Raw genomic sequence first — 18,716 nt, forward strand, 5'->3', positions numbered from 1 at the left:
TTTCCCTCTTCAGAATCTATGGATGGAAATAGGACACTGTACTTTATTTACTGTTGAAATCTAAGAAGACTTTTAGTCTCAAATTCATATCAAATTTCTTGCAGGCCAGAAATTCTTTCTCTAATAATATTTTTATATTATTATTTTTTTATTATTTCTACCTATTTCTGAGACACCACAGTTAATCATTAAATTTGTTTCCCAGGACTCAGAGGAAATGCAAAGCTTTCTAGTAAAGCCAATCCAAGAATCAAACCTGTTCTTCTATAACTTTGAAGATGCTATCCATATCCAGCCATTATTATTAGATCAAGGACTTGCTGATCTCACCCAACTGAAGTACTGAGGAGCCACCCGTAGCCACCTGTGTCTGATGTCACAATAGCACCCTCTAGCTGAGTGGGGACTCTCCTCTGGGAAGAACTCAGCCCAGGCACAGACCTCTCCATCGATAACAGTTTGAGTTGTGGGTGACTAGCTGACACCTTGTATTTTAACTGCTATCTGATGAGGAGCTAAGGCAAGGCTATTACCTCAGGCTTCTCTGGAGAAGAAAAAGTCAAAGTGTGGGATCTGGAAAAGAACCTGGCCAGGATGTACTGGCTGCACCCAGTGAGCCTCTATCTATTGAGAAACACAAGTTGGAGGTCACAGAACCTGGCACTCTCTTTCATCTTTGCCCTACCACACAGTGGATTCTCGGTACCCTAGAGAGAAGAGCCACTCCCTATGTGTGGACTAAACAACTGGATCTGCCATGGTTTGGATGAGTGTCCTCCAAAAGCCCATGTGGTAAAGTGGCGCTGTTGGGACAGAATGGAGCCTTTAAGAAGGAGGACGTATTGGGAGGTAGTTAGGCCATCGGGAGCATGTCCTTGAAATGGATATTGGAATTCCAGCCTTTTCTGCTTCCTATCTTTCATGTCCTGGCCATGAGGTGAACAGCTCTGCTCTGTCAACTGCTCCTGCCACAACGTACTGCCCCTCCCCACCAGACCTAAAAGCAATGTGTCCACCTGTCCATGGATGAGATCTCCAAAACTCTGAACCTTTCTTCTTTCTAAGTTGATTCATCTCAGGTACTGGTTACAATATCTGAAAGCTGACTAGCAGATCATCACTTTCCAGTCCCATGGGGGGCTTTAGTTCACTTTAGTAACACTGACTGGAAGCTCAAGGGCTTTACCCCAGCTCTGGGAGGGGCTCCTAATCTTTCCCCCTTGCCCTATGGGGGCTCTCCACCAATAACTGGCAGCAGGCAGCTAGGAGACTTAGTTCATAGAATCAGAGGTATATGATATTGGAAAAGACCTTAGAAGAAGGCACAGTCCTGTGGTTTTAAAGCCACAAAATATTTTCTCTAGAGAACTACTAGGGGATGGGGGTATGGCTCAATGGAAGCCCCCATGTTTAGCATGCAAAAGTCTCTGGGTTTAACCCCCAGCGCAGAAAACAGAGAGCTGCTTTCCATACCTCTCACCCACACTCATCCTCCACCACACACTCCCGTCAGGCACCTGGAGCTCTTCGGACACAGCCAGTCTGATCTCTGCTGTACAGACGAAGATGGACGAGTCTGGGGAGACGATCTGACTCCTTCCACAACACGCAACTCAGTGGCCACGCCATCTGCCTGCCTCTGAGTGCACAGCTCTCCATCTGCTCCTCTGTACCTTTTCTAGGCAGACCTGGGCATCAGAGGCCTCTACAGCCTGCCTGGGTTTCGTTACAGTTAGTTCTATTGAGAATATTCCACAGCAGAAACAACCAGAAATACAACAAGCCAAGGTCTTGCAAAGTGAAAATAGAACACTCCATGGAGGACAGCAAAGGGCTCTCTCTCAGGCCACAGCTAGTCTGCTCCGGGAATGAATGGTTTAGAGTTTATGAATGCACAGACACCACCATCAAACAGCAGGAGCTCCCAAGATAGCAGTGAAACAGGAACTCAGCACAAAGGATTATAGCTGTCAAAGGTTAAAAATCCAGCCACCTCATGGCAAAGGGCAGGGAGAAAATGAACCACAACATCCTGTAGAGGGAGATTCAAGAGAAGGCAGACTCCTGGGAATAGGAAAAAAAAAAAAAAAAGAAACAGATACAAGATGTAGTAGACAAAGGCTGAATGCCAACTGTAGTTAAGAAGCTGCATGGGCTGGGGATTTAGCTCAGTGGTTCCAGCGCCTGCCTCCTGACTCACAAGTGCAAGGACCTGAGTTGGATCCCCGGTACCAAAAAAAAAAAAAAAAAAAGAAGCTGCATGCCCTCAGGATGGCTCTGACAATGAAAATTCAACACTAACAAAAGTGAGGAAGAGTGGAGACTAAGTCATTAGCAGCTGTAGAGACTTCGAACAAATCCAGTCAAATCTGTGACCAAAGTGTTGTGCTAAAAATACACAGATCTACCCAAAGGTGCCATGCTGTTGGCAGCAGATGCGGCCCTCTTGGGCATCTGGCCCTCCCTTTTCCTGTTCCCTGGCGGACCTTGGTAGAATTTTCTTTTTTGTGTTTTTGTTTTGCTACTGGGGATGGAACCCAAGGCCTGGCCCATGCTAAGCATGCGCTCTCTCCCTAAGCCAAGTCCCTGGCCCTCCATTCTATTTTTAAAACGCTATTAACAAATGTTTGTCTGTGCCCAGGAATGGGATGACCTAGTCTTCCGTTCCAATCTGCCATAAAGCTTATTTTATTATAAGAAGAGTGTTTATTTCTGGTTTTCTCTTTGAGGGCCAGAGCTCTCCTGGCAGCACCCTGCAACCTGCCGCTTGGCTTCCTGTGGCCTCAGCTTTGACTTCCCCTCGCACTGTCTCTCCAAGGTTTCCGGCCTCTCAAGAATCAGCTGACCCAGGACCCTGGTGTAGATTCAAGTTCTTAAATCCTGCAAAGGAGGCTCCCCTTCTTCAGCTTGTGGCTAAATGAATGGATCTTAATGAGGTGGGAAGCAGTTCTGGTGTGAAGCTGCCACCTGGCAGGGGGCCTGCTGCCCTGGCTCTCACCCCTGTGCTGCTTTCTCCCTGAGGCTTCCCAACCCCATCCTCCAAGTGTATGTCCTTCTTTGCTATTTCTCAGCGGGCCCCCTGGAATCCTTTGTGACCATAGCCACAGTTTGGGACGGCCTATCTGCTTGGTCAGAGCAGTCGCCCTCACCAACCTGTGAACCCCACCAGGGCAGGGCCAATCCCCAGCGATGACACAGCGCACATGCAGGCTGGGCCATGAGTCCCCTCACAGGCCATGTCACCGATGCTGCTAGGGCTCCCTGTGAGCTGTCTCTGCAGCGGATCTGTCAGGGAAATGAGGTAAGAAGTTCATCAGGACAGCATGCGCTACTTAAGACTGACGTACACTCTACGGGGAAAGTATTCTCATCCAAGCATTAAGGTGTGCTTTTATAATACATTTACATGGTTATTTTGTACATACAAGTACTGTGAATAATAAAAATAGACAGCTTTTGAAAATTCTGTAATTCATTTTTTTTTAGTGCTGGGGATGGAATCCGGGGTCTTACACGGGTTAGGCAAGCACTCTGGGCTACACCCCCACACCCTATGATTCGCTCTTGCTTTTCCACACTATTTTGAGTTAGTGACCTCTTACAATATGTGTAGTCTTAGATAACTAGATAGGAACTTCCAAATGAAGAAAGAAGCAATGTAAGAAAAGATGCTATTTACTCCTAGACTGAATCCCTGCCCTAAGGCCTAATTACCATAGGTAGTGTAAGGGTAGAGGGTGCAGCTCAGGGAGTGAGCACTTGCCTAGCATGTGTGACATCCTGGGTTTGAGTCCCACATGGAAAAGTAAACAGTATCTAGTTGGGTTTGGTGGGGCATGCCTGCAGTCCCAGCACTCTGGCACAGGAGATTCAAAAGTTCAAGACCAGCCTGCACAATTCAGTGAGACTCTGTCTCAAAAAAAAAAAAGAAAGAAAAAAAACAAGAGGAAAAGGGGCTGGAAATGTAGCTCAGTGCAAAGGCCCTGAGTTCAATCCCCAGTACCACACCCTACCCAAAGTCTAACTGCTGAATATTATCTGACATTCTTTTAAAGAGTAGTTCAAACTACGATGTAAAGCTTCATCCTTCAAACTGGGAGTCTAAAAACAATATCTGAAAAAATACTTCCAAATAAGACGTATCTTCTTATTGCCCAGCCTTAAGTATTTTCAGTATTATTAAAGGAAAATATTTTCAATCCTTATGCACAGTTTGGCAGCAATGATCTTTTATATGTAAGCCAAAGAATTATGGGTATGATACTCAGCTTTTATTTAGAAACCCTATTTATTACTGCAGAAAATTACAATGCTGTCAAACATTGTCACTTTATATTGCCCAGAAACTGGTTCTAATTAAGATAGAGATGGACAAAGGAAGATAGTACCTAATAAAATTCATTTCATTTGTTGAAGAAAAAAGAGGTAGAACCAAGAGAGAAGAGATGGGGATGAGGAGAAAACATGGTACAGTCCAGTCACTTAGGACATTCATTCTCTGCTTCTTTCTTTCCATCTTCATGTGACAATGTCTCTTGTGCTTGCAGGCACAAGGCGCTTTACACCAAAGCAGACTCAAAGCAGCACTTTGGCCACAGCACTCTTTGATGGTTACAAATGAGGGGATAAGGATTTCTCTCAGTTAGAAGGGAACAGGAAGCGAAAACAGAAAGCCAAGCAAGAAAGCTAAAGGTATTGCTATCAGCTATCATTTACGATAAAGTCTTCAAAACAATTCTATCAAAGCCAGAGTTATTCTCTAACAGGAGAGAATGAGCTCTAATCTCTATGCCCACCAGCAAAAGGCCGCACCCTCTGGATCTCATTTAAGCCGGATTACCTACCAAAGTCTCCATCTCCAATACCATCACTCTGGGGGTGAGGACTTCAAGAGAGTAACTCGGGGGGACCCAATACAGCCCATGACCGAGAGCCCATGGGTTTCTGTCTCTTACTCTTGCCCCCAGGACCTCACTTCTTGGGCCTCCCTGCCACAAGTAGAGCATCCAAGCCAGCCGGCGTCACTGACCACACTGAGATTCTGTCTCAAAATGTGTGCAGAGCATGCACACGTGATTTCTACTGCAGCCAAGTCATTACCTTTGCCCTCATAAACGCTCCGTGGGTACACGTTGTTTAACGTGCTATGTGCGCCATGCGTCATGTCCTAGTCACTTCGGAGGTTGGTACTCATCAGAATATGTATGGCAGCCAAGAACTGACAAACCTTCCCCTTCCCCTAAAATACAAGTTAACCTGTCGGTTTGTCTACTTGCTTCTGAGTATTATTTGGATAAAAGCTACCGCCACTACCACCTTCAGGCTTATCTGGACTCAAGTTAGATGAGAGAGGGTGAGAAGAACAAGTAAAAGGCCCAACTACCTGGGCCCCTTTTCTTGGAAGAAAGAGTCCAGTTTCACGTGAACGGAAGACACAGAGGTCTCGTCCACCTGGACCCAGCACTGGCTCCTGCAGTCACCACACTGCCGTGCTCCATGATGACTGGTCACCCACCACACACTCAAAAGAGAAGCCACTGCACGGCCGGGAAGTGGGTCTTCTGTTCTCTGAAGAAGAGATAAATCTAGGTTTTGATATTTTCAAGCTCACTCATAGATTGCCCTGACCCCAGGACACCCTGCTTGACAATGGAGAAAATAGGGTTGTGTGTATTCAACCACCACCCACGACGTGCTTATGTGTTAGCATTTTCACTCTCCATATACTTTGTTTTATTGGCATGCATGCTCCTGAGTAACCATAAGCATCAGACCTGAAGGTTTTATTAGTTCTAAAAGAAACCAAATCATCAACTAATCAAAACTGCTTATTGAATGCCTGATATAATGCTGGGAGTGGCTCATCCGGCATGCATGAGGCCCTGGGTTTGATCTCTACCACCATAAAAAAAAAAATTGGTAAACTATGTACATATATATAAGCTATATTATATATTTTATATGTGGCCGAAGACAATTCCCTCTCACTCAGTACAGCCCAGACAAGCCTCTCCTAAATGCTCTAAATTTACATTTAAGACACGGTGCTCAGACTTGAAGCATTTGCCATCAAAAACAAACATGTAAAGATGTTGCTAGATAAAAGACATTCTTCGGTATGAGAAAATCCACCAAAGGCTGCTACAGGGTACAAAGGAGGACTGAGGACAACTACTTCCGTGCGTTAAACAATGCATTCGAACGGCTTCTGGACGGTAAGCAGGAGCGGTTGAGAGGCCTTCCAAGGGTCTGTGTGACAAGTGAAGCAGACAGCTCAGGCATTCGCTGTTCCCCAACAGAAAGAGCCCCACAGGCAGACACGAGGGGACGAAGTACGAGGCGCTGTCAGAGAGGAAGCAGCCGGCTTTGTGCGATGTGAGGTACAAGATGGGGACAAGTAGAAGACAAAACTGGAAGACTGATAGGAGCCATGCTGCACATGTCCCCAGCTGCCAGGGTCGGGCAGGTTCACCGAGCAGAGCAGCCCGAGAAGCATGGGAAAGCAAGAGAGCTCCACTTTAAACTAACCCAGTTGCAAATAACAGGGTGAATTTCTTGAGGCAGAGAGGGCAGGGACACCAACGAAAAAAATACAACACTTAGCTCATTCACCCATTCCTTGGTGCAGTCTGAATGTCTCCACCAAAGCTGGCGTTGAGACTGAGCACTCCCCGTGAGATACTAGCAGGCGGGACCAGGTGGGACCTGGAAGAGGTGATTAGTGGGCTGTGGGTCAGCAGATTAGAGGATTACACGGTTATTTGAGGGGTGGCTTTGCTGTAGAGCGAGACGCCCCTGGCTTGGTCTCAGCTGGCCATGAAATGCTCTGCACCGAGCCTGCACTCTGCAGCAAGAAAACACACACAGTCCTGCAGCCCCTAGCCGTCAGCTCCCCAGCCTCTGGAACTGTAACAAATAAATTCCTTCTCTCTATAAATTATACAGGTTTTGGTATTCAGTTACAGCCACAGAAAATGGTCTCCACCATTACTTGAAGATTACTTCAGGGAAACACGAACTGATCGCATTCTATGCGTCGGGCACCTGCAGGTACCGAGGGAGCTCTTGAGTGCATGTGGGGACATCAGGAGGCTCAGCATCTGGGCAAGAAGCAGCTCAGCTCAGAAGGCCAAGAGCTCAGACAGAGGCATGCCCAGGGCCCCTGGGCCAGTCCCAGAGAAAGTGTCACTTGGGTTTTGTCTTGAGGGATGGGTAGGTTTTGGTGAAAGGCAGGAGACTGGGAAGGTTATGTGGCCAGAAGAGACAGCCAGTACAAAGATGCAGAGATCCTGAACTATTCAGATCTGCAAGAAACTCTGGTCCACAAGGAGGTACACTGAGCCTTTTTAACAAGCAAAAATACTCATTCTTTTTTTTTTTTAGTACTGAGGATTGAACTCGGGACCTTGCACTTGTGAGGCAGCCGGTGGAACCACTGAGCTAAATCCCCAGCCCAATACTCATTCTTATAAATCAAATATGACCATGGCCACTTAAGTACCGTAGTTAGTGTGGGTCATGCGTTGCTCTTTATGCACAACAGTTCATTTCATTCTGGTAACTGTGAAGCAGGCATAGCTACTCCCGTTTTCCAGAGGCAAACACTAACTTCAAATGTTTCAGAATTCCCTTCTCAGAGTCACAAAGCTATTGACTATTCACTGGGCGGGGCAGGGGTCAAAGCTAAGTCTTTCTGACTTAAAAATTACTTTGTACAGGTGCCTGAAGGACAAGCCACTTAGCCTGACAACAAAAACAAAAGGTGGGGCAAGCAACTGAGGAAGAGGCACCCTGAAGTTGTATGCATGGTGCTGGGGTGAAGACCAAGTACATGCTTTGGAATTACCAGAGTATGAGGCGCAGGGCTTGGAGACAGCAGCACTCCACATCGGTGACGATGGTGACCCAGGCTTGGAGTCTTTCCCTAGCAGAGTTAGCAGGATGGCACGCAGGCAACCTGAGGGAGGCTGAATGGAGCTACTGCTCAGATAAGGGCGAAGGGCGTAGGAAGGGCCAGGCGCTTGGGGAGGGGGCAGACAGCCAGAGGGGTGAGAATGACCGAAGGTGGAGATGACTGGGTTCAGGCTTGGACAGGGCTTGACGTGAATGTCGTAGCAGCATCCTGGCTGAAATTCAATCTCCACTGTGAGGTATTAAGAGGCGGCAGCAGGCAGGACCTTTAGGGGGTGACGGGGTCAGGAGCTCAGAGCCACTGACCCAGTCATGATCATCTTGAGAGTGGGTCGGTCACAAAAGCCAGCTCGCTGTCGCCTTTCTGTGCCCCTCTCACTGCGGGACGCCCCGTGCCACCTCGGAAGCCTGCACAGAGGCCCTGCCAGCAAGAAGAGCGTCACTGGATGAAGCCCCTTGAACTTAGGCCCCCGGTCTCCCAGCCTCTGATCTTTGTAAGTCACCCTGTTTCTGGTATTCAGTTCTGGCAACAGGAAACAGGCTGCGGTGCAGTGAACTGGAGACGCTTGTAGGAAGAACCACATGATGGCAGCAGTTGCTGAGCTGAAGAAGAAATCCAGAGAGGCGAATAAATCCTGAAAGTAAGTTTTTTCTTCTTCAGTACTGGGGATTGAACCCAAGGCCTTCACATTCAGCTACATCTCCAGCCCTTTTTTATTTTTATTTTTTTCATTTGGAGTTAGGGTCTCACTAAATTGCTCACGCTGGGCTTTGAACTTGCCTCCCAGGGTGCTAGGATTATAGGCATGTGCCTCTCCACCTGGCCTCATAATAAGCTTTGACCGTTAAACAGGCACAGGGCACAATGTTTTTCTTGGATCTTCTCTCTGATCTTTTCAACAGCCACACAAAGTGGACAGATAACTTCATTATCTCCACTTTACAGTCAATGGACCACGCTATGCCACAAGGACATCCAGTGACCTAGGTAGGGGCACAAAGAACCCACACACCTCCGCACCCAAATTTCCCAAACTTTGGTGACCCTGATGGATAGCAGAAACATATTTCACAATGGGGTCTGGTCCAGAAATACAGACTGCACTAAAACAAAGATTGATGAGATTGAATTTAGTCCGCTGGCCTGTATTTTCTACTCCATGTTTTAAATAGGCTGTTGCAACTCACGAACTGGATGCACAACCCACTCATGAAACCCACAGTTTGAGAACCGCTGTTCAGCGCCCTCCTGCCTCCCACCCTTGAACTGAATCCATCTCAGTGGGTGTGCAAAGATGAGAGGAGGTGCAGGCGACATCACAGATGCCAGAGAAAACTTCATTTTAGAGTGTTTTAAATCTTAAGTATAAGCTGACGAGGAGAACCGACTCTTCTGCTAAATCATGCCCTGAGGACATGTCTGGGGCAGCCAGCTCTTCAGCAATGAGTCATTTACGGCTGTCGCTAGTATTTATGGGGGTTGAAGCCATTTTCACTGCCAAGTCTTCCCAGTGTATGGAACAGGGGAGGTGCAGATGCACTTAACTTTGGAGAATTTTTAAGTTGTTGGCTTTAAACTTGCTACAGAATTACAAGGCAGGCGGATTTGGGCACAGAGCCCAAAGCAAAGCAGACTTGTGCTAGCACACTACTGCAGTAACTCCTGCAGACAGTAACTGCAATAGGGAGTGAAGAGCCAGGAGGTGGAAGTTAAGGGTTATGACATTAACATCTTGCCCAACAGGAAATGGTTTTGCTGGCAGGACTTTAGGAATTCACCCCAAAATATACCATAGGCCCTGGATGTGTGCCTTCATTTGTCCTTCTGCTTCATGAGAAGGGGTAAAATGTTCTTTTCACCAAAATAACCTCTTTTGAGTGGCCCACCTGCCTTCCACTCTCTGGATTGGGAGACACCTAGAACACTGGTGAAGTGCACTTCCACGTGTGTATGGTGTGAGGGTGTGTCCAGAGGAGACTGGCACGTAGGTGTGCACACTGAGGGGCCTAGATTCACCCTAGATGTGGGTGGCAGCATCCAAGTGGCTGAGGCCCTGGACGGAATGAAAAGCACCAGACAGGAAGTTCACACTCACACGGCTCAATTATTGAACAGTTGCATTTTTTTGCTGCTGCCACTGCCCTGGGACATCAGGCTCTAGATTCCTCAGTCTCTGAGTGTGGACAGGCACCAGCCCCTCTTCGGGGAGTTTCCAATCCTTCAGTCCGGGCCCGGGCCGCACCTCAGTTCCTCTTGTTCTGAGGCTTCCAGGCTGCTGGACAGAGCAGCTTCTGGTTCCCCGACTATGCAGCTTGCAGACAGTGGTTGTGGGACTATCCGGGCCGACTGCACGTGCCAGCCTAGTACTCACATCCTATTCATTCTGCTCCTCCACAGAGCCCAGTACAGCCTCTCTCCCTCACTCAAGCCCCCACCTTTAATGTAAGCATCTACTTTAGCAAGGACCCCTTCCCTTCTGACTTCAGATAGGCATAGCTTTCCTCTGAAAGGGCCTCAACGTGTAGGAATTTCAGGATGATGTTGCTGGTTTTATCTTCATGGTGTCATGGTCACACAACTCCAACATTAAATATATATGTATATATTATTCTCTATATAACTGAACACTGGAAAGGATGAATTTGATTGTATGTAATTACATCCCAGAAATCAGACTTGCGGATACATAAAAGCCCCGCCGAGCTCTTGTTTTAATCCTGCTACCTTGTGGTTATTCTATTTCCTTCCTTCCTCTCCCGGGAAAGTTGCTCTTCTGCATCTCCTTTTAGCTACAACTGATGTCCCCCACACGGCCCTTTCCAGTTTTCCACCTGCTTTCCACACTCCTGTGGCCCCGGCACTGAAACTTCTACAAGAATCTTTCTCTTTAGCTTTGTGAGTATAGAACTCCACCTTTTCTCCCCTCCAGTTTTAAATGCTCCTTGGACCGGTTCTCAGAGATCCTCTAACTCTGGGAATTTGGCAGAATATCAAGCCCACGGCTCTGCTTCTACATCCACGTCTTGGAGAGCCCACCCTCTCCCCGGGATTAAAGTCCTGCTGGAATGCATCTGAATCCCAGATCCGTATCTTCGGGGAGGACAGATGGCTCGGTCTCCAGGGCCCACGGGCCATCTCCACTTGCCTCTGTCACCACCTCAATCCCAGCCCTGAACTCCACCCCCTCCTGGCTCCGCAGCCATGTGGATGACTTTGCCATTGTCCTCACAGGCCGGAAACCCTGCAGACACCAGATTCCTGGCCCCACAGTCAGTTCCCACCTGCAAGGAGGCAGCACAGGTGGAAGCACCACGCTGAACAAGGCACCACTGTCTTCATTGCTAATGCTTATGTGGCCTCAACTCTTCTTCTGCAACGTCTCTGGATCTTACCTACTCCTTCTGCACCCTGCCCTCCAGCCTGTAGTTCCCTCCCTCCCTCCAGTGTGGTCTGCGTTCTGTTGTTGGTCCACCTCTGCCAGAGCTTTCTCCTTCTGCTGCTGCTGAAGACTGTAAAGGCACCTGTCATGGGTTGCACAGTGTCCCCCACAAAAAAGACATGTGGAAATCTCTCTTACAGTTGGGCAAAGTCGTCTAAAGCCTGTTTTATAACAGTGTTGAATATTTCACATAATGTACTAAACACCTGCATCGCAACATTCTGGCAACACAGTATGAGGTAGGTTGTGGGGGGACCCCTCAGGATAAGGCGGCTGTGAGCCGTGGCTCACTGTACGCTGCCCAGCAGCAGGAGAAAGTGTCAGTCTGAGTCTGATTCCTACTGAGTGAGGATCATTTCTGCCCCGAGGTACAGGTGAAAATCCATAAGGTGGGAAGATTCCGGGGGGTTCAGAGAAGTAATCAAGTTTAAAGGAGATTGTCACCTGGGGCCCTTCTCCAATCTGGTGTCCTTAGAAAAAGGGAAATACGGACACAGAGACAGACACACACAGAGGGAAGATGCTCTGCAGACCCACAGAGATAACATCTACAAGGCAAGGACTGACTGAGGTTCCCGAAGTTAGGAGAGGACTCTCTTCCATAGCTCTCGGAAAAACCAGGTCAGTTCACACACTCTTCGGTGCCTACACAGCAAGTCCATGCATGTCCACCAGGCCCTCAAATCCTCTCTGATCGGCCCCATCTTAGAGCCCCGATCTCTCTGCCTACACCTTGTGGTCAGCCCCCGGCCCAGTTCTGCATGTCTCCTTACTAATCCAGATGTGGACTATGGGTCTCCCCGTGTCCAGGATGCTCCTGACAGCCTTTTATGCCCCAACATCGTCTCTCTGCCTCCTAAAGATTGCACCATCTTCAAGCTCTAGCTGTAGTCCTTCTCCTCAATTATACTGCCTTTGATTTTTCAGCTGATGGTCTTGTCTCTTCTCTGACCCATCACTGCACTTACTGCCTGTACCACATACGTTCTCATATACACATGACTATGTCTTGCTCACACCATTCTCTAATGGTTTCTTGTGTGCTGTGCAGCAGCGTAGACTCAGATTTTTTGTTTTGTTTTGAAACAGGGTCTTGATAGTGGTCAGGCTGGGCTCCAACTTGCAATCCCTCTGCCTCAGTCTCTTGGGTGGCTGGGATCACAGGTGTATGCCAGCATGCCTGGCTAATAATCTCTACAAAAACCACTCCCCCAGACACTCCCTAGGTTTGCTTTCACAATAGGACATCCTTTCATCCACAGCTTCTTGCAATTCCATTATCATTTTGCAGTACTAGGGAGGAACCCAGGGCCTTGCACATGCTTGGCAAGTGGTCTGCAGAGAATACTCAGCTCTGGTATAATTACTGTGGAAGTGACCCCTGTCCCCTTTGCTGGGGAGCTGCCCAGGGCTGCACACGAGTTAGACAAGTGCTTACCACTTAGCTGTATCTTCAGCCCAGAAAGTGACCTTTTATGTCTTGCTTTTTTTTTTTTTCCAGTGCTGCAGATTTTGCAACCCAGGGCCTCACACATGCTAAGCAAGGGCTCAGCTACAAAGCTTTGAGCTACAACCCCAGCTCATCCGAAATGATTTTCTAAAGGTAAAGTTTTTCTCCACTGTTTGAGAGTAAAACATTATTATGATCTCAGTACCAAGCGAGCTCAGCTAGTTACTGCCACACTGAAGAAATTATAGACTTGGACCACGTGAGGTGGTTCTTCTAGATTCATGCCATGGGGCCAATAAATTTCAAGACTAATGAAGAGTAGTAGGGGTGGAGAAAATGGCAAACACATCTCGGAGGGTCAGTAGGGTATCCCATACATAAAAGACAGAGCGCATACTGTCACCTCAGTCACCGTAAGGTGTGCAGCATCCCTGGCTCTCAGAAGAAATAATTGAAAGCCCCAACCTACCTAACCAGCTCTGCTGCAATAAATCCACTAGGTAATGCATTCTGGCTAAGCCAAGGGTTTAATATTTATTTATTTTAAATTGAATGACACTGACTTTTAAGACCAAAAACTAACCATGAATTGCTAAATATGTCTGTAAAACAGGAATCAACTCCAATTTAGAATCTGAACACAGTTCATCCCAGGAGCATTTCAAATCAAGGAAGAACTCACTGGCCTCACTGCCAAGTTCAAATGAAGACAAACCACAGGAGTTTACCCTGTCGGTTTGTCAGGTAAGTACTCACACTCAGAAAGCACTAAATTTTCCCTATAAAGCCAGCCATATGAACTTAATTTTAAGTAAAATGTTTCTATTTTTAAATTATTAAATGGATTTTTTTGTTTTATATCATCTTTGATATTTCTTCCACACACTTCATACCCTGGCCAATGATCGCAAGTGAACTAAGAAGTAGTTATTCTTACTGTTTGGATGCCAAACACACTAAACCTGCACATTCAGACAATAAATACTGTAGCAATCATTATGGACAAGTTCACTGGTCTGGAGGGATATGGGCAGGAAGTCTGGGGGTCTCCTCCTTCCTCTAGTGTGCCTGAGAACTTCGGTCCCCTTCTGATCCATTGCCAGACACTGGCTGAAGAGCAGCACAAGAAGACTGAAGACCACTCGAGTCACAGAGATACACCTGGCAGTACTCTGGTGAATGCATTCATTCAAAGGACATGATGAAGAGGAAATGGCTTAGGGAAAAAAATCTATTACATTTCTAGATAGATAAGATATTTTGCATGGAGCATCCCATGTGAAATAAGCTCCAAGCACACCAAGAATGTTTTGTACCAGTTACAAATGCAGAACAGCCCCAAAGCAGATGGGATTCACTGTTTCCTAACCTCATAAATCTGCCTTCCTCCTATAGCAGGAACTTTATGCAAAGCTTTAACCAGTCAAAGCAAATTCTTATTAATTTCCTATCCTTGATGTTTAAAGCTTTTCAGAAAGGAGTCAGAATTTGGAGATGGGGGATAGTTTGGTGGTGGGAGTGCTTAGCCTGTGTGGGGCCCTGGGTTCCATCCTCACCACTGACAAACAAAAAATATAAACAGCATATGAATTTGATCCGTAATGGATGGTGTTAAAAATTCAGAATCTTTGTTTGAGCCAAACAGTTTATATGGATTACGGAGGAAATCTCTACGAAATCCTATATTTTGTCTTTTAATAAAATTGTATTAAAAATGAATGAGATTCATCTTCTTGTGCTGAAACAGAAACATCGGCATAAATGTCATAAGAAAAAGCACAGGGCTCCGAACACCCTCACTGCCCTTCTCCCTTGCAGGGTGCTAGATGTTTCTTTCCTTCTCCTTCCTTCGTGTTGAGGATGGAGCCGGGGCCTTGCTCATGCTGTATGCCAGGCACTGCTCCACCATCAAGCTCCGCCACCAGCTCCCCTTGGTCTCTGCAGCTGTTTTGGTGGCAGTTTGGCAGCTCCGAGTGGGTGTCAGTCTGCAGGCATCAATTACTTTGTACTATGGGTTTCCAGATTGAGACTGGAGGGGAGGAGAAGGACAGGACAAAGCATGAAGGACACTGGAGGGGCAACTGCTAATGGATGGCAGAGAGTAAGGAAAACAGCAGAAAGAAGGCAGTCGGCCTCTGCTCAGCCCTCCCGAAGGCAAACATCCCCTGTCCCTTTCCTGTTCCCTGACTCCATGCCAGCTTCATGACCTGGGGCGAGAGATGGCATTTACCACGTGAGCTCATGTGCTGTGCAGTGTGTGCCACAACAGATGGACACAGCATTGTCCTTACAAAAGGGAAGCAGCTTTGTGAAAAAGACTGCTGCTTATTTGTGGCAGTGCTCTGGAGAACGCATTCTGGAACCGTTAAATTTGGTTTTGAGCCCTGCCTTTGTCGGTGATCAAGTGTTAGATGAGAAAGTCATTTTTTGCTATTTGTTCTCTGCAACGATCACTATGCTGACATCCAGAATACCCTCCACTGAAAGTTATAAATTAAGTATAATTTTTTAGGCCAGCCGTACTTAAAAGTTTTTCTCCCTGGTGTTAATTTTGTCCTTAAGCTTTGTATCCTAAAGCTATTCAAGCAAGACTGCTCATCATGGCCACTGGAGCCATAGGGCCCAGTGGCTGAGGAGCTGTGGTTAATTTCTGTTCTAGAAAGCTCAGGAAGTATTAAGTGTTGTAAATGGCTAGGATTTGGGTGAGAAAAGGGGTAAGGGTCAATCAAACTTGCAAGGATTGGAAAAAGGAGTCAATGTGTCTACAGACAGCTGGCGTGGGTACCAAGGGTTATGGATGGGGTAGCTGATCCTGCAGCCTTGAGCCTTCGGAGTACCCTTCTATCCCCTTTCTGGGAGTGATTTCTTTTTAGGATGCTAAATAAGGGGATAGCCAAATTATGTGCTTATATTGCATAAGAGGTTAATTTTTACAACCTCTTTCTTTGACTACCATAGTCGTCATTTTGCTTTCCATAACCAGAACCCATGCATAAGTTCCATGGAGGAAGCCCTGGGCATATGCTGAGTAATACAGGGCTGTGGAATGCCCCAAATCTGGGAGGAGATAATTCACTTGCCAATGGCAAGAGATTACTATGCACTGAGATAGGCTTTGCTGCTGCTGCGGCAAACTGTACACACACACACACACACACACACACACACACACACTGAAGGGTGTCCCCTGACCCCAAGCTTTCTTCTTTTGAACATCCTGCATGCTCCTGCCCTTCCCTTCCCCTTCCATGCCTAGTTCACTACCTTAGTTCCCAGCTGGATCATAACGAAGACAGCCGTGCATCCTCCATGGAGCCCAATAGTCAAGGACACACAGGGAAGTTAACAAGATGTAAATCCCATTCACTATGGCTCATGCCCTTTTTATCCATAGGCAAAGGGGCAGAAAACTTACTCTATTCGGTGGTCTTATAATATGGCTTCAACACCATTGTAGAATGCATGAGACTGGTTGAAATAAATCGCATGTAGTCAGCAAAAGAGACAGTTCTGTCTTTGTTTAGTCTAGGAGGCTATTTTCATGATAAGAGAAACCTGATCTCATCCTCTTAATTAATGCAAGGCTCAAGGGAATCTATCATCTACCCTCTGGACCGCTGAGCTGGCTGAAGCCACAGGAATAGAGCCACACACCCACAAGGAGTCCTGGGGTACGTAGCAAGTGCTGCTTCCCTCAGGCCCTGCTGCAACAGCCAGAAGTCACATTTACTGCCCAAGAAGCCAATCCCATGTCAGGGGCCAAGCTGATTCTCTCAGAAAGTGTTTGTATCTGAAGCCCTGAAGAGGTTCCTACCACAGCCCTGGGCTTACTTCCCAAAAAAGGAAAGACTTTGGGGGAAATAGAGCTGTGAGAAGGATGCTTGTTAATGTCTAAAGGTACCAATGAGGCTTGAAAATCTCTTCAAGGCTTATGCTCTGCTTTCTACACTGTTGTACTTTGCAGATCACAAAGCTGGGGGGCTCTGAACATAACATTTGCTCTATTAAGTCCTTGGTGGCAAACAGACTGGGGTATGGGCTTGAAAAAATAGCTTCCTGCTTTATCCAGTGGGCAGAATAATTCAGAACAAATCTTATCCTGGGAACTGGGGATGGGGTGGGCAATTGAGAGGTGGTGCAGGAATTTAACAGCAGCCCTGGGTTCCATTCCCAGCACCACAAAACTAACCAAGGAAAAGCTCATTCTAAGTTCCACTCTTTTTGGTCATATATTGGATCTCTCTTTTTACAAGTCTTAATCTGAGAGACTCTCCATTTTGTTTGCTTCCTGGTCTTCAAAGTCATCATCTCTGAAAGGCAGCCATGCATGGTCCTCCTATGCCAGTCCTGTTTCAAATGGGAGATGAGTAGGTCAGCAGGATTGTATGCCTCTCTTGATATTTTAAGTAAAATCAAAACAAAAGGGCATCCCTGAACGAGCAGGCATTCTGAAACCTGAAAACCACTTCCACGGAGTTCCAATCGCCTCCCAGCCCGGCTCTACAAACCACTCTGGTTCCAGAAGTCATCAGTCTTATTTTGATTGAGATACTGAGATCAAGGCAGAAGGAAGCCTGTACCCATGGCTTCTATCTGAGTACTTCTAAACTCTCCTTTGATTCAAAGATCCTTTTTTTTTTTCCCAGCGCTGGGAACAAACCCAGGGCCTCACCACTGGCCCCAAGGAAACATTCTAATCATCCAGAGCCAGCCCTTCCACATAAATAAATCCGATGCAGATGAGCAGTATGTCATGAAAAATTCTAGGGAGGGGATCTTTTTGTTCAACCATTAACATGAGATTCAAAGGCAGGATGTGCAACAGTAACAGTTTTACATAAGAAGAAACCAGTATGAGTAAAATAAAATAGTTGCCAGAAAAAGTCAGTTTCTGAGGTTGAATTTCTACCAAATCCTGACAAATTATATAAAAGCTGAGTCACTGATAAACAGCAGCTCAGTGTCACTAGATTTACTCCCCTAAATTTTCTTTCAACCTAAGTATCTCAAAAATTGCACTTATCAATTCTTTTAACTCTAAGGCCAAATCCCATTCCATATCAAGAAGCTTATCATTTTCTTCCAGAGAAAATCCGATGGTAAAGTCACAGATGACTGGTAAACCAGTAGGTCTGTCTTGAAGTCTAATACGTAAAAGCACAGGGGCAGCTGTTCCTTGGCATATCTGGGGACAGGTTCCAGGGCATCCCCACCAGTCTGGGCACCAAAGTCTGCAGATAATCGAGTGCCTTAAATAAAATGGTGTAGTGTTTGCACATAATCTATGCACACCTTCACATACACCTTAAATCATCCCTAGGTTGTTTATAATACCTAACACAATGTAAATAGTTGTTACATCGTACTGTATTGCTCAAGAAAAAGGTTACATATTCAGTAAAGATGTGCAAGAGTACATGTTCAGTAAAGATGTGTAGGCTGACCTATATAACACGTGTAACCTTGTTTCTTTTAAAAAAAAATTTTATAGTGCTGGAGATTGAACCCAGGGCCTTTGCACTGAGCCACATCCACAGCCCTTTTTCATTTATTTTTGAGACAGGGTCTTCCCAAGCTTTTAAGTTGCCCAGGTTGAGTTTGAACTGGTGATCCTCCTACCTCTGCCTCTCAGAGTGCCGGGATTACAGGTGTGTACCATAATACCTGGCTAACTATGTGACTTTTTCACTTTGAGGCTGGATGAATTGCTGGGCATGGAGGCTGCAGATACAGGGACCAAGTGAGTGACAGAGTTTGACAGGACCTCAGTCTGCCACAAGACTTCTAAAATAACATTCTCAGAGAGGTCTCCCACACTGACATCCTGGAAGGATTATTCTCCAGAAGCCCAAAAGGAAGTCATCATTGATCCTGTCTTCATCATGAGCAGCAGCATGTGAAGCATTTCACCAGCA

General features: G+C 46.5%; 1 protein-coding gene and 1 long non-coding RNA gene across 7 annotated transcripts in view; one reads left to right on the plus strand and one right to left on the minus strand.

Annotated features, from left to right (window-relative positions):
* Positions 1-18,716, minus strand: part of Trim2 (tripartite motif containing 2) — a 169,707-nt gene that overhangs the window by 83,376 nt on the left and 67,615 nt on the right. The window lies entirely within an intron of this gene.
* On the plus strand, positions 3,942-13,519 carry LOC110346583 (uncharacterized). The gene is made up of 3 exons (XR_015449068.1): positions 3,942-7,050; positions 7,719-12,954; positions 13,415-13,519. It is a non-coding gene; the product is annotated as an uncharacterized LOC110346583 (long non-coding RNA).

The sequence above is a fragment of the Heterocephalus glaber genome, unplaced genomic scaffold (assembly GCF_053883595.1).
Source record: "Heterocephalus glaber isolate CG9 unplaced genomic scaffold, H.glaber_assembly_v1.0 deba00000613, whole genome shotgun sequence".
NCBI lineage: Eukaryota > Metazoa > Chordata > Mammalia > Rodentia > Bathyergidae > Heterocephalus > Heterocephalus glaber.